At 43.9% G+C, this 13,169-nt stretch overlaps 1 protein-coding gene across 5 annotated transcripts in view; it reads left to right on the top strand.

The window, feature by feature from the left end:
• NFYC (nuclear transcription factor Y subunit gamma) overlaps window positions 1–13,169 on the top strand; it is a 52,564-nt gene that overhangs the window by 15,661 nt on the left and 23,734 nt on the right. Inside the window, exon 2 of one of the 5 annotated variants that reach the window (XM_075853175.1) lies at window positions 7,620–7,725. The exons of 2 other annotated variants lie outside the window; for them this stretch is intronic. The gene's annotated coding sequence lies outside the window, so the exon portion shown is untranslated. Of the gene's footprint in view, window positions 1–6,088; window positions 6,395–7,619; window positions 7,737–13,169 lie in introns of those variants that run through there. 2 more of the 5 variants (XM_075853176.1, XM_075853174.1) reach the window with 2 other exon arrangements.

Here is a 13,169-nt window from a genome sequence, read left to right as displayed (position 1 = left end):
ATAAAAATATATATTTTTTTCCCAATAAGACATATAGCTTTAGCGCAAAATTTTTCATTTTCACAAAAAATAAAGCCAAAAAAGAACCCCAACATTTGTTAAGCAATTTCTCCCGAGTATGGCAATACCCCATATGTGGTTATAAACTAATTTTTGGGCAGACGGCAGGGCTCAGATGGGAAGGAGAGCCATTTGGCTTTCAGAGTACAGATTTTGCCGGATTGGTTTCTGGTTGCTATATAGCATTTGCAAAACACCTGTGGGACCAAAACAGTGGAAACCCCCCAAAAGTGACCCCCATTTTGGAAACTACACCCCTCAAGGTATTCACCTAGGGGTGTAGTGAGCATGTTAACCCCGCAGGTGTTTTGCATAAATTAGTGTGCACTCGATATTGCAGAGTGAAAATGGGATTTTTCAATAGATATGCCAATATGTGGTGCCCAGCTTGTGCCATCATAACAAGACGGCTCTCTAATTATTATTCTGTTTCCCGGTTTTAGAATCGCCCTACGTGGAGCCTTAATCTTTTGCCTGGACATTTGACAGGGCTCAGAAGTGAGAGAATACCATGCGAAATTGAGGCCTAATTTGGCGATTTACGCAGAATTGGTTCACAATTGCAGAGGCTCAGATGGGAAATAATAAAAGAACCCCCCAGAAGTGACCATCTTAGAAACTACACCCCTCAAGGCATTTATTAAGGAGTGTAGTGAGCATTTTCACCCCACAGGTCTTTTCCATAAATAAATGCGCTGCGTATAGTGCAAAGTAAAGATTAAAAATTTTCCCCAGATATGCCAATTCAGTGGCAAGTATGTCGTGCCCAGCTTATGCCACTGTAGACACACACCCCAAAAATTGTTAAAAGGGTTCTCCCGGGCATGGCGGTGCCATATATGTGGAAGTGAACTGCTGTTTTGGCACACTGTAGGGCTCAGATGGGTGGGAGCGCCATTTGGCTTTTGAAGCGTAAATTTTGCTTGGTAGTAGATTTGTTTGAGTATTGCTTGTGTTTCCATTTATAATGTGGGGCTACATGTAAGCCGGGCAGAGTACATCAGGGGCATAGTCAGGTGGTATAATAATGGGGTAAACCATAAAATAATCCATAGATGTGTGTTACGCTGTGAAGCAATCCTTTCTGCACATGCCGGTGTCTCGCTGACAAATGGTGTCTTTACTTATCCGCTTTTTTGGTCCTCACTCCTTTGCAGTTTGGGGAACTTTGCTCGGAAGCATTGTCCTGGTATAATACGTGCACCCTCGTTTCTAGCAGATATATTTGGGCCTTCCCCTTCCTGGTTCTCTAATTTTAGGGCCCCGATAAATCGCCTCTTGAAACAGACGAAATGTTCTTCTCTGATCTGCACATTTTCCTGACTTATGCCTTAACTAATTTTATTTTGTCATAAACGTAGTGGTATGAGGGCTGTTTTTTTGCGGGACGAGCTGTAGTTATTATTGGTACCATTTTGGGGTACATGTGACTTTTTGATCACTTTTTATCCTATTTTTTGAGAGGCAAGGTGACCAAAAAACAGCAATTCTGGCATAGTCTTTTTATACAGCGTTCACCACGCGTTATAAATTACGTGTTAACTTTAGGCCTTATTCACATGAATGTGTATTACGTCATCACGCACGTCGCACGGGCTTATGTAAGTCAATGGAGCCGTTCTGACGTACAATACTTGCCAGTGTTTCGCGCAGCACGCACCCATTGAAGTCAATGGGTGCGTGCAAATCGCGCGCGACACATGGAAGCATGGCGCGTGTTATTTGTGCTACAGTTGTTAAAGAAGTGAAGGGAAACATAAAAGCCCCTCCTTTACTGGTTCGTATCATAAAAACTGTCATAATAATGATGCTGGCTGCGCGAAAATTACGCAGTCGCGCACCATATACAGATGCCACACTAAACTTTTGCGTGCGCAAAAAACAAGGCTTGTTTTATTTGCGAGACGAGCTATAGTTGTTTTTATAGGCACCATTTTTGGATGCATGCAACTTTTTGATCACTTTTTTTGTTTTAATTTTTGTAGGGCAAAGTGACCAAAAAAAACAGAAATTCTGGCGTTCTTTTTTTTTTTTTTTTTTTTTTTTTTGACGCCATTCACCGCGTGGAATAAATAACATAATATTTTTATAGCTTAGACTGTTACGGTCGCTACGATACCAAAAATGTATGGTTTATTTATTTTTTTTCAATAATAAAGGACTTGATAAGGGAAAAAGGGCGATTTGTGTTTTATTTTATTACTTATATTTTTTACAATTTTTTTTTTTTTTTTTTTTTTTTTTTTTTTTCCCCACATTTTTTGTCACTTTACTTTAGTCCCAATAGGGGACTTAAAGGTCCAACTGTCTGATTTTTTTTTCTTTTCTAATACATTGCACTACGGATCTGCCAGTCATTCACAGACAGCAAGCAGATTAGTCTTCGCCTCCGAGCGGGGCCTAATCGGCTTCTGTAATAGCAGACAGGAGGCCATTGTTAGGTCTCCTGGTGTCCTAATAGCAGGTGCGATTGCAGAGCACAGCTGGCGATCTGCTAGCAACCACAAAGATGCAGCAATTGCATTCGATCGCTGCATCTGAGGGGTTAATGGCAGGGATCGGAGCTAGCTCCGGTTCCTGCCGTTACAGGTGGATGTCAGCTGTAACATACCGCTGATTACGCCGGCTCATCTCCTGAGCCGGCGCCATCTTGCCTGCGGCTACAGAAGCCTTTCAGGCCCCGCCTCTGGGCGGGGGTTGGACGTTTTCCGTGCTAGGCACACCGGGAGTCCAGTATTAGGCCTCCGGTTGCCATTGCAGCCACCGACACCCCGGTGATTTCATTGCTGGGGTGTCGATGAGCTGCAAACACCTTAAATGCAGCGATTGCTTTTGATGGCTGCATTTAAGGGGTTAATCGTGGGGATCGAAGCTAACTTCTGTCCCCGCCGTTACAGCAGGATGTCAGCTGTCAGATACAGCTGACATCTGGGGATGATGGCACCGACTCGGCTTCTGAGCCAGTGCCAAGCATTTGTCGAAAGTATACGACATTTTGCAGGAAACACTGGCTTTCCATGTCATATACTTACGACAAATTTGGGGACGGGGTTAAATGAGCCCTGAACGTGTCACAGGTGTTGTCTCTATCGGCGAAACCCTGGATCTAACTGGGAAGACTAAGGCCTTATTTACACGAGTGTATTTAACATCCGTGAAAATCACGCGCATCGCACGGACCTATGTAAGTCAATGGGGCCGTACAGACATTCCGTGATTTTCATGCAGCGTATGTCCGCTGTGTAAAACTCACGACATGTCCTATACTTGAGTGTTTTTCACACATCATGCACCCATTGACGTCAATGGGTGCATGATGTGTTTCACGCATCAGTTACAAAGAGATACAGAGAAATAAAATCAAAAAGTGCTTGCACGGACGTGTAAAACACATGCCTGACGCAAGGCACGCTGCTGCCAATACGCAACGAACACCGATTGGCATACAGACATGAAATGTAGGAAAAACGCTCGTTTTTGTATGCGCACAAACCGGATGCAGTCGTCTGAATGTAGCCTAAAGCTGGCCATACAAGTTAGATATCCGTTTATCCAACTGTTATTTTTCCCTGCTCTTCTGTGAACATGCGATGAGCATACATAACATTTAGTAAGCTGTCGTCAGGCGTAGGCTGCTGCTGTTGTTCTCTATGGTAAACAAAGGTTCAGATGGGTTCATATCTAACGGGCTGTCCCTAAACACATTATAATGTCTACAATCTTTTTAAAATGTATTGGATCTGGCGACTTTCTGTGATTCTGCAATGCCTGATGGGAATGGGGCAATCTGTAGGAAATTGCTACCCTCTTTGGGCAAGTGTAGTCAGAGAACTTTCCTAGCTGCCTATCAAACAAGAGGTTGAAGTTTCCCTTCCCAGTTACCGATTTACCTGTTCACATATGGCTAAAAGACGTGGCCGGTTTTATCTATTTACTTCTATGGGTAAAAACTGCAGCATATAATACCACATACACATTTTTTGGTACCACAAAGTTTAGGTGTGTGTGTGTGTGTGTGTGTGATCCAAGTAAAATTAAAGACCATCCCAACAAGAAACATTTGTCCCCATTTTAAATGATGCATCGGTGTGGCTCCCACACCAGGGTCCTAACAGATTATGAGAACAAGGGACCTGTGTCACTTATTCGCTATGTTAAAATTAACAACGGGGTGGAGAGGAAAGGGTCGGAGGTTGAGCATGCATATGAGATACTTTATTGGAGTTCTGGAAATAGCTGAGCAAGAGCTCTATTGTAACTCCCATGAACTACAATGAGGCATGCGCCTCTTCTCAGCTGTGAATTTTATTATGGTGCATGGTTGACATAGGTGTACTGTAACCAAACACCCACAAATCTGTCGTTTTGTCCACTATCCTTTGGATAAGGAGTAAATGTTTCTTGTTGGAATACACCTTTGAGGCCATGTTCATACTGCCATTGGGTTTCATGTCAGGTTTTCATTGCTTTTGGATGGGTAGAATAGCTTAGTCTTAGAAACATGAAAGACGTTTCGTGTCTTAAAGTTCACACGGCATGTTTTTCTAGAGAAATCGGCCTCTGAAATCCAGGTGTTAGCGTGTTTTCAAAGCTTTTTTTTCAATCTTGCGAGTGTTTTTGAAACCGCAAGGGGAAAGACTCAATGGGAAAAATCGGCTTTAGGGCGGATTTACACGAACGTGTGCGTTTTGCGCGCGCAAAAGGCACTTAACAGCTCCGTGTGTCATCACCATATGATGCGTGGCTGCGTGATTTTCGCTCAGCCGCCATCATTGACACTGTTTGTAAACAGAAAAGCACGTTGTGCTTTTCTGTTTTCATTAAAACTTTTCACTGCTGTTGCGCAAATCACACGCGTCCCATGGAAGTGCTTCCGTGTGCTGCACGTAATTTTCACGCACCCATTGACTTCAATGGGTACGTGATGCGTGAACAACGCAGAAATATAGGACCTGTCGTGAGTTTTACGAAGCGGACACCCGCTGCGTAAAAATCACGGACTGTCTGCACGGCCCCATAGACTAATATAGGTCTGTACGACACGCGTGAAAATCACGCGCGTTGCACGGACGTATTACACGTTCATGTAAATCCGCCCTTAAAGTGCTTCATAAAGTGACATGTCACTTTTTTATTTATCTTTTTACTTTGTATTTTTTAATTCATCATTCTTTTAATTATGCCTTGTTTGAACAAGATTTGCTTTGTTGCATATTAGGCTTCGTTCCGATCTGCGTCAGGGCTCCGTTCTGATGTTCCGTCGGAGCATTCCGTCAGAACAGGACCCTGACTAAAAGAAACGGAAACCATTGGTGTACTCGACTACTACCTGTGGTTTCCGTTTGTTTCAATCAGGGCTCCGTTCTGACGGAAAGCTGAGACGGAACGTCAGAACGGAGCCCTGACGCAGATGTGAACGAAGCCTTACTCGTCATTACTTTAGACACTATATTTCAATGATTAAACCTTAAGTGAATTTCACTCTCGCTTTTTACCTGTCAATCCCATTTAAAAAAAAAAAAACCCCCGTATTTGTTGGTCTTATGAGTAAGCCTCTAAGCTCTGGTTCCATGTGTGGTTTACGTTTTTTTTTTTTTTTTTTGTCATCCGTAAAGAACCTTTGTTCTATATATGATTTTTTTTTAAATCTTAAACTTGGTAAAGGGGGATAAAAATAAGGTATGTAAATAAAATTTGCTTTGTATTTTCAGAGTATATTTAGGTTGCTCCACTAACATTGAGTAAGCTGGCATTAGAAAAGTCTGCGGGTGAGTGGCAGAACAATGCTGCACTGGATATCACAGATTTGAATGAATGCACTCCGTTCTTTAAAGTCACTTGGTCTGACCCCTGCTTGTCTCAAGGTAACTTTAAACAGGAAGTGTTACAGTAGAGCTGACTGATAATACCAGCTGCCAATAGTGGTTGAGCAGTGCCCTGCAATAACAAGCTGGAGCAAATGGGATCAGAGTAGAGGCGGGGGCTGGTGTCATGTAGCAAGTTAGATTGAATGCCTTTGACTGTTAAAGTGGAAGGAGGCTGCAGGATTTTTCATCGGGGACTTGGGAGTTTTTCCTTTAGACAGGGGTCAGCTGAAAGACAAAGAAAATTAAAATGGCGAGGAGTTTGCAAGGAGAGCAGACTGTGTTTGGCTTTTGGATGTATATTGCACTGTCTCTTCCTTGCATGTCCTCATGCCTTTGTCCTTTCTTCTGTGGTTTTTTTTCTCTTTCCCGTGAGGGGGGAGGGATAGTGAGAGTGAAGCTGGAGGGGAAAAATGTAAGTGCTTTGCTGTGGCCTCATGAAATTTCTTGAACTAATGTGGATAGCTCTGGTAAGTTGCATAATTTTTTTTTTTTTCTGTTTTAGTGAAGTAAAGCTGTGATTTATTTTATTTTTTTTACATTTATTGATTTTTTAATTCTTATTCTGTATGAGGAATTCAAGTTTGTACAGTGTTAGAAGATGGCCCCTTACATTCCAGGCATACCTTCTGCTGCACCTCTTGCACAGTGGAGTGTGGGTTCCTCCTTTTCCCTTGTGTTGATATGCAGTGATAAGAATGCACTTGATCTATGAACTGTGTGTGGTATGCATATATGTATGATTACCTGAAACCTATACATCATTGCCGTTTTATTTCTCACATAAGGTATACGGCAGGGCACAATAGAGGAAGAAAGGAAAGCATTCTGCTAGAGAGATGTGTCCCTTACCTGGAATTATTCCCAGCTGTTAGATTGAATTGCCCAGACCACACAACTTTCTAATACACTCACATCCGTTGTTTTACAAGTAGAAGTGATAGCTTATTTGTCAGTGAGATCGATACGTTCTATTCCCCCCCCCCCCCCCCCACACTTGCCCTTGTACCTGGCAGGCAAGCAGTCGTGTTTGCATACCTTGTATCCATAAGACACTGCACATTCTTGCACATGGGTAATGGCGGTCCAATCTTCGACCTACATAAGTGAGCTTCATAGTTGGCATGAGAGGTTTGCTTTTATACTGGAGAGGTTTTCAAAAAAGTAGGAAGGTCATTGGAATGTTTGATGTGCATCAACCCATTCCAGCCCAGACACCGGGAACTCTGCGGACCATCGGGAAATAACATGGTTCGCTTTCTTGTCTACTCTCTTTTCATTTGTGTTCAGTCATTTGAGCAGTATATAATACTTTTTCTTATTATCCGGCTTTTCTCCATATTGGGCCTCTTTCTGTTTATATGACCTTGAAATTCTGCTGCTTTAGAGTTGGGAGCATCAAGGACAAACTTTCGTGTAGCACTGTAAGCGAAGTAAACGTATCATTTTCTTTTCTCTAAAATGGACATCAATGCCTTATCTGGTAAGAATGAGGGATTTTATGTCTAAAATGACTACTGAACCCCCATATTTCATGTGCCATTTAGAAGAACTAGTAAGAAAACTACAGAGTGGGCTAAGAAAGTTGGGGGGGAGGGGCAGTTTGAGGTCGTGTTTAAAACTAATTATTAGCCTTATACCACAAAGAGCATTGGTCTAATATATAATCCATTGTATTGAAATATCTTTTCACAGAAAACAATTAGTACCGCACTGTAGATGTCATTTTCTGACTAAAGTCAAGAGGACGAAAATAATGTTTGTAGTAAATGACTGTCCTTGGAAAGATTCTGATGGAGTGGTAAGATTTATGTACGTTGTAACTACAGGCTTTGGGGCCAAAGTGACAGTAACAGCACTAATAAAGGCCTCAAAGATGAATAGAATTTAGATTTCTACCTTTGTTCATAGAAGTAAATAATATTGAATAACCATAGTGGGGGGAAAAACTAGGCGCTTCTGGCATTCTAATGCCCATGGGATGTATGTGGTGGCTGATGTCTTGGAGTATGAGGGGGGGGGGGGAGATTAAATCAAACAGGGTGAATTACTATTTTTTTTTTAATTGGTGCCTTATAATGGGTGTTTGGTCCCCGTCCCCGTCCCCACGCATTAATATGCTTGTTGTGCTAGACAAACTAGCAGGTTAATGGGGGAATCCAACATCCTAATTGTCGTAGGGGGGTGGTTTTTCAGCTATTATGTTAGGCCTTTGGCTGGCTTATTTGCTGAGGGCAATTCCCACGTTCTAGGAAACCTGCTGTTAGGACAGGTGCACACAATGCAGTTTTTAATGCCTTCCAGAGGTCGATTCTGAAGGGATAAACCGTGTGAAGGCCAGGTTCCCACATAGCGTAAACGCTGCAGAATTTTCACAACGGAATTCTGTGCGGAAATTCCGTAGCATTCACAGGAACAGCAAAGTAGATGAGATTTAGTAAATCTCATACCCACACTGCGGGGAAAAAACGCAGCATAAACCGTAATAAATTGACACGTGGTGCGGATTTAAAATCCACAGCATGTCAATTTATGCTGCGTTTCCATTGCTTTTCTGTAGCCGGTTTTCCCCATTGAATTAAATGGGGATGCAAAACCTGCAATAGAAAGCCAAGTGTTGTGACTTTTGCTGTGAAATTGCCGCTTTTCTGCCACAAAAATCGTAACTCAGAAAAAATAAATAAAATACATTCTTACCCAGAACTCTCTCCTTGCTGCAGTACGACCTCCTGGGAAGACGTTTCATCCCATGTGACCGCTGCAGCCGCTCACAGGCTGCAGAGTCACATGGCCTGCAAAGCCAAATCAGGAGGCCGGACTACGTGCAGAACAAAGTTAGGCCGGATTTACACAAGCGTGTGCGTTTTGCCCATGCAAAAAATGCGGCGTATTGCGTGCGCAAAAGGCACTTAACAGCTCCGTGTGTCATCACATAGTATGTGCGGCTGCGTGATTTTCGCGCAGCCGCCATCATTATGACACTCCGTTTGGATGTTTGTAAACAGAAAAGCACGTGGTGCTTTTCTGTTTTCAAACATACTTTTGACTGCTGTTGCGCGAATCACGTGTATCCCATGGAAATGCTTCCGTGTGGTGCGCGGGATTTTCACGCACCCATTGACTTCAATGGGTGTGTGATGCGCGAACAACGCAGAAATATAGGACATATTTCGAGTTTTACGCAACGGACTGACGTTGTGCAAAAATAACGGACTGTCTGCACGGCCCCATAGACTAACATAGGTCCGTACGACACGCGTGAAAATCACGTTTGTGTAAATCCGCCCTTAGGGGGTAAGTATGATTATTTTTTTTTCCCAGTGCTACTTTCCGCAGCTGAAATTCAGTTAAAAAAAAACACATTGTGGTGCGTTTTTTCGGACGGAAGGTGCTGCGAGTTCCAGGTTGGATACGCTGCGTATTTTTTATGTAGCGTATCCGACCCGTGGTATCCCGGCCTAAGGTTTCTCTTGTGTGAATTTTTTCCTAATACCCATCTTTGCAGAAGTATATTGTTCATCCGCTTTTGAGGCCACATTCAGACAGGTGTATTGTAACGGTTTTCATCTGTCCATATTCCAAAGTAACAACCAGACCTTTCTCGTACTGTGTATTACGCGCCTAGCACGGTAATTGTACAGAGCGGGGAAGCTGTGCCTGCACCGTCCGGAACGGGTGTTGGCTGTATATTACAGCTGATACTTTGCTACAATGGCCTGGTGTTGGAGATTACTTAGATTCCGGCTGGTTAGGCTTTGTTCACATCTGCGCCAGGGCTCCGTTCCAACGGAATATCGGAGCTTTGTGTCGGAAAGGATCCCTGACTGACACAAACGGAAACCATAGGTTTCCGTTTCCATCACTATTGACTTCAGTGGTGACGGATCCGGTGCTAAAGTCAGTCAGGGTCCCGTTCCGACGGAAGGCTCTGTCGGAACGGGACCCTGGCTCGCATGTGAACGAAACCTTAACCCTTCAAACGCCACGATCAATAGTGAATTCAGCAGCTTAGTGGTTAGACAAAGGAGCGGCTCACTATCACCCCATCGGTGCCCCTGTGACGATGTATCAGGGCAGCTGGGGGACTGGTCCAAAGAAGGCCCCTCAGGTCTCATGTCTGTATGCCATTTTACATTGACAAGCATAGCACTGCAAAATTTATAAATTATTTTTTTTTAAAAATGGGCACCTAATTGGTTTCCTTGCAACCATAATGATTCGTACTATAAGGCTTTATTCAGACGAACGGGAAAAACGTGCGTGATTTGCACGCACGTTGCACGGACCTATATTAGTCTATGGGGCCGTGCAGACATGTCCGTGATTTTTACTCCGCGTGAGTCCGCTGAAAAAAAATCACGACATGTCCGTTCTTTGGGCGTTTTGCGCGAATCACGCACCCATTGAAGTCAATGGGTGTGTGAAAACCACGGGCATGTCGCACGGAAGCACTTCCGTGCGAACAGCGTGATTCGCGCAACAGCTGTCAAAAAGATGAATGTAAACAGAAGCACCACGTGCTTTTCGGTTTATAAACATACAAATGGAGAGTCATAATGATGGCGGCTGCGCGAAAAGCACGCAGCCGCGCATCATATGCTGATGCCCCACGGAGCTGTTAAGTGGCTTTTGCGCAGCCTAATCCAGCCTAAAACAAATTTTATCCTTAACGGTGAAATGTGAATTGTGGTTTTTGTTCACCCTTTGCCAAAAAAGGAATAAAAGTTAATCAATAAGTTAGATGGGCCCAAATAAGTAGCAATAAAAACTACAATTGGCCTCACAAAATATTCCTTCCAAAAGCTTTGTCAATCGTAATTAAAAAATAACTTGAAGGCCATATTCACACAGTTTTTTGCGAAAGCCACAGGCGAAACGCGCGTCGGGGCGCTCTTCTATACATCTGGGTCACACTCAATCTCCCATATATGGGTAAGTGCATCTACCGGACTTAACTTGGCTTTATGCCGTTTTTCCAAGGCGCCAATTACTTTTGAGCTGTCATAGGCCTTTTTGAGTTAGGCATATTGTACATCTTTGCACTGTTTACATTTCAAATTACTCCTGTTTGATGCACCCTATGTTGGAGCTACATTGAGCTACAGTAACTGTGCATACCATCAGTGTATTACATATATATGTACTGCTATCAATGTATACATATGTGATCCGTACTAGGATTTATTTTACATTCTCTGTTTGTCATTTAGTGTATTTTATGTTATCAATAAAGATGTTTAAATTTTTCATATGCTGATATATGTATGGACTCTTTTTTTCTCTCGTTTATCACAGTTTTTTGCAGGCAGAAAAAAAATTCTGCTTAAGGTCCTGTTCTGTTTTTTGCAGGCAGAAAAATCTGCCTGCACTCTTTTCACGTAGTTTTTCGGCCACGGACATAAAAACCGCAGCGAAAACCGCTTTCTCTGCCTCCCATTGATGTCAATGGGAGGTCAGAGACGGAAACGCCCGACGAAAGGACATGACGCTGCTTGTTTTTCCGCTCGCCGGATAAAACGCCTCCCATTGAAATTAATGGGAGGCGTTTTCGGACGTTTTTTTGGCTGTGTTTGTGTAAAAACAAAGTACCAAGAAAACTCTGTATGAACAGGGCCTAAGAATTCCTTCAGGCGTTTTCAGGCAGATTTTACACTGCCTCTACTTTTCTGCATCTTTTTTTTTTTCCCGCTTGTTTTTCACTTGCTGTCATTGAAGCCAGTTGAAGCACCGTTGGAAAAAAACGTTGCGAAAAGCGCTCAAACTAGTGCCGTGTTTTGTTTTTTTTTCTGCCTTTCATTGATTTCAATGGGAGTTGAGAGGCAGAAGCTGCGTCAAGACATTAACTTTTTTTCCCCACGAGTGGTCAATAGCAGCCCGGAAAAAAAAGCCTCTGCCTCCTATTTTGGCTGTTTCTTGGCGCTGATTCAGACGCCGTCTCCGCATCAAAATCAGTGTCAAACTGCTCCGTGTGAACTTACCCTTAGGGCCAGTTCACACAGAGTTTCTTGACGCGGAAACCGCGCCAAAAAACGGCTGAAAATGCCTCCCATTGATTTCAATGGGATGCAGAGGCGTTTGTTTTCCTGCGAGCGGAATAAACGGCTCGCGGGAAAAAGGGACATGCCCTATCTTCGGGCATTTACGCCTCTGACCTCCCATTGACATCAATGGGAGGCAGAGAAAGCGTATTCGTGAAGTTTTATGCCCGTGGCGCTCAATGGCCGCGGGTGAAAAACGCTGCGAATATCGGTGTGCAGGCAGAGGAAAATCTGCCTCAAAATTCCGTTTGGAATTTTGAGGCAGATTTTCCTCCTGCAAAAAACTCTGTGTGAACTCAGCCTATGTTCACACTGAGTATTTTGCAAAAAAACGGCCCGAAATGCCTCCCATTGATTTCAATGGGAGGCGTCGGCGTCTTTTTCCCGCGAGCAGTAAAACTGCCTCGCGGGAAAAAGAAGCGACATGCCCTATCTTCGGGCGCTTCCGCCTCTGACCTCCCATTGACTTCAATGGGAGGCAGAGAGAGCGTATTTCGCAGTGTTTTATGCCCGCGGCGATCAATGGCCGCGGGCGAAAAACTCCGCGAAAATCGGCATGCAGGGAGAGGAAAATCTGCCTCAAACTTCCAAACGGAATTTTGAGGCAGATATTCCTCCTGCAAAATACTCTGTGTGAACATAGCCTTAAAGTGTGGCGATACAAAAGCAAATCCTGCAGAATAAGGGTATGTGCACACACACTAATTACGTCCGTAATTGACGGACGTATTTCGGCCGCAAGTCCCGGACCGAACACAGTGCAGGGAGCCGGGCTCCTAGCATCATACTTATGTACGATGCTAGGAGTCCCTGCCTTGCTGCAGGACAACTGTCCCGTACTGAAAACATGATTACAATACGGGACAGTTGTCCTGCAGCGAGGCAGGGACTCCTAGCATAGTACATAAGTATGATGCTAGGAGCCCGGCTCCCTGCACTGAGTTCGGTCCGGTACTTGCGGCCGAAATACGTCCGTCAATTATGGACGTAATTAGTGTGTGTGCACATACCCTAAAGTTTACATGTCTTTTAGGGGGGATTCACACGAACGTGTATTGGGTCCGTGCGGGCCGCGTGGTTTTCACGCGCCACGCACAGACCAATACAAGTCTATGGGGCAGTACAGACAGTCCGTGCTTTTTGCGCAGCGTATTTCACATGAAGTCAATGGGTGCGTGAAAACCACGCAGGTCGCACGGAAGCACTT

The sequence above is a fragment of the Rhinoderma darwinii genome, chromosome 2 (assembly GCF_050947455.1).
Source record: "Rhinoderma darwinii isolate aRhiDar2 chromosome 2, aRhiDar2.hap1, whole genome shotgun sequence".
NCBI lineage: Eukaryota > Metazoa > Chordata > Amphibia > Anura > Rhinodermatidae > Rhinoderma > Rhinoderma darwinii.
This window is presented reverse-complemented; position numbering and strand designations above follow the sequence as displayed.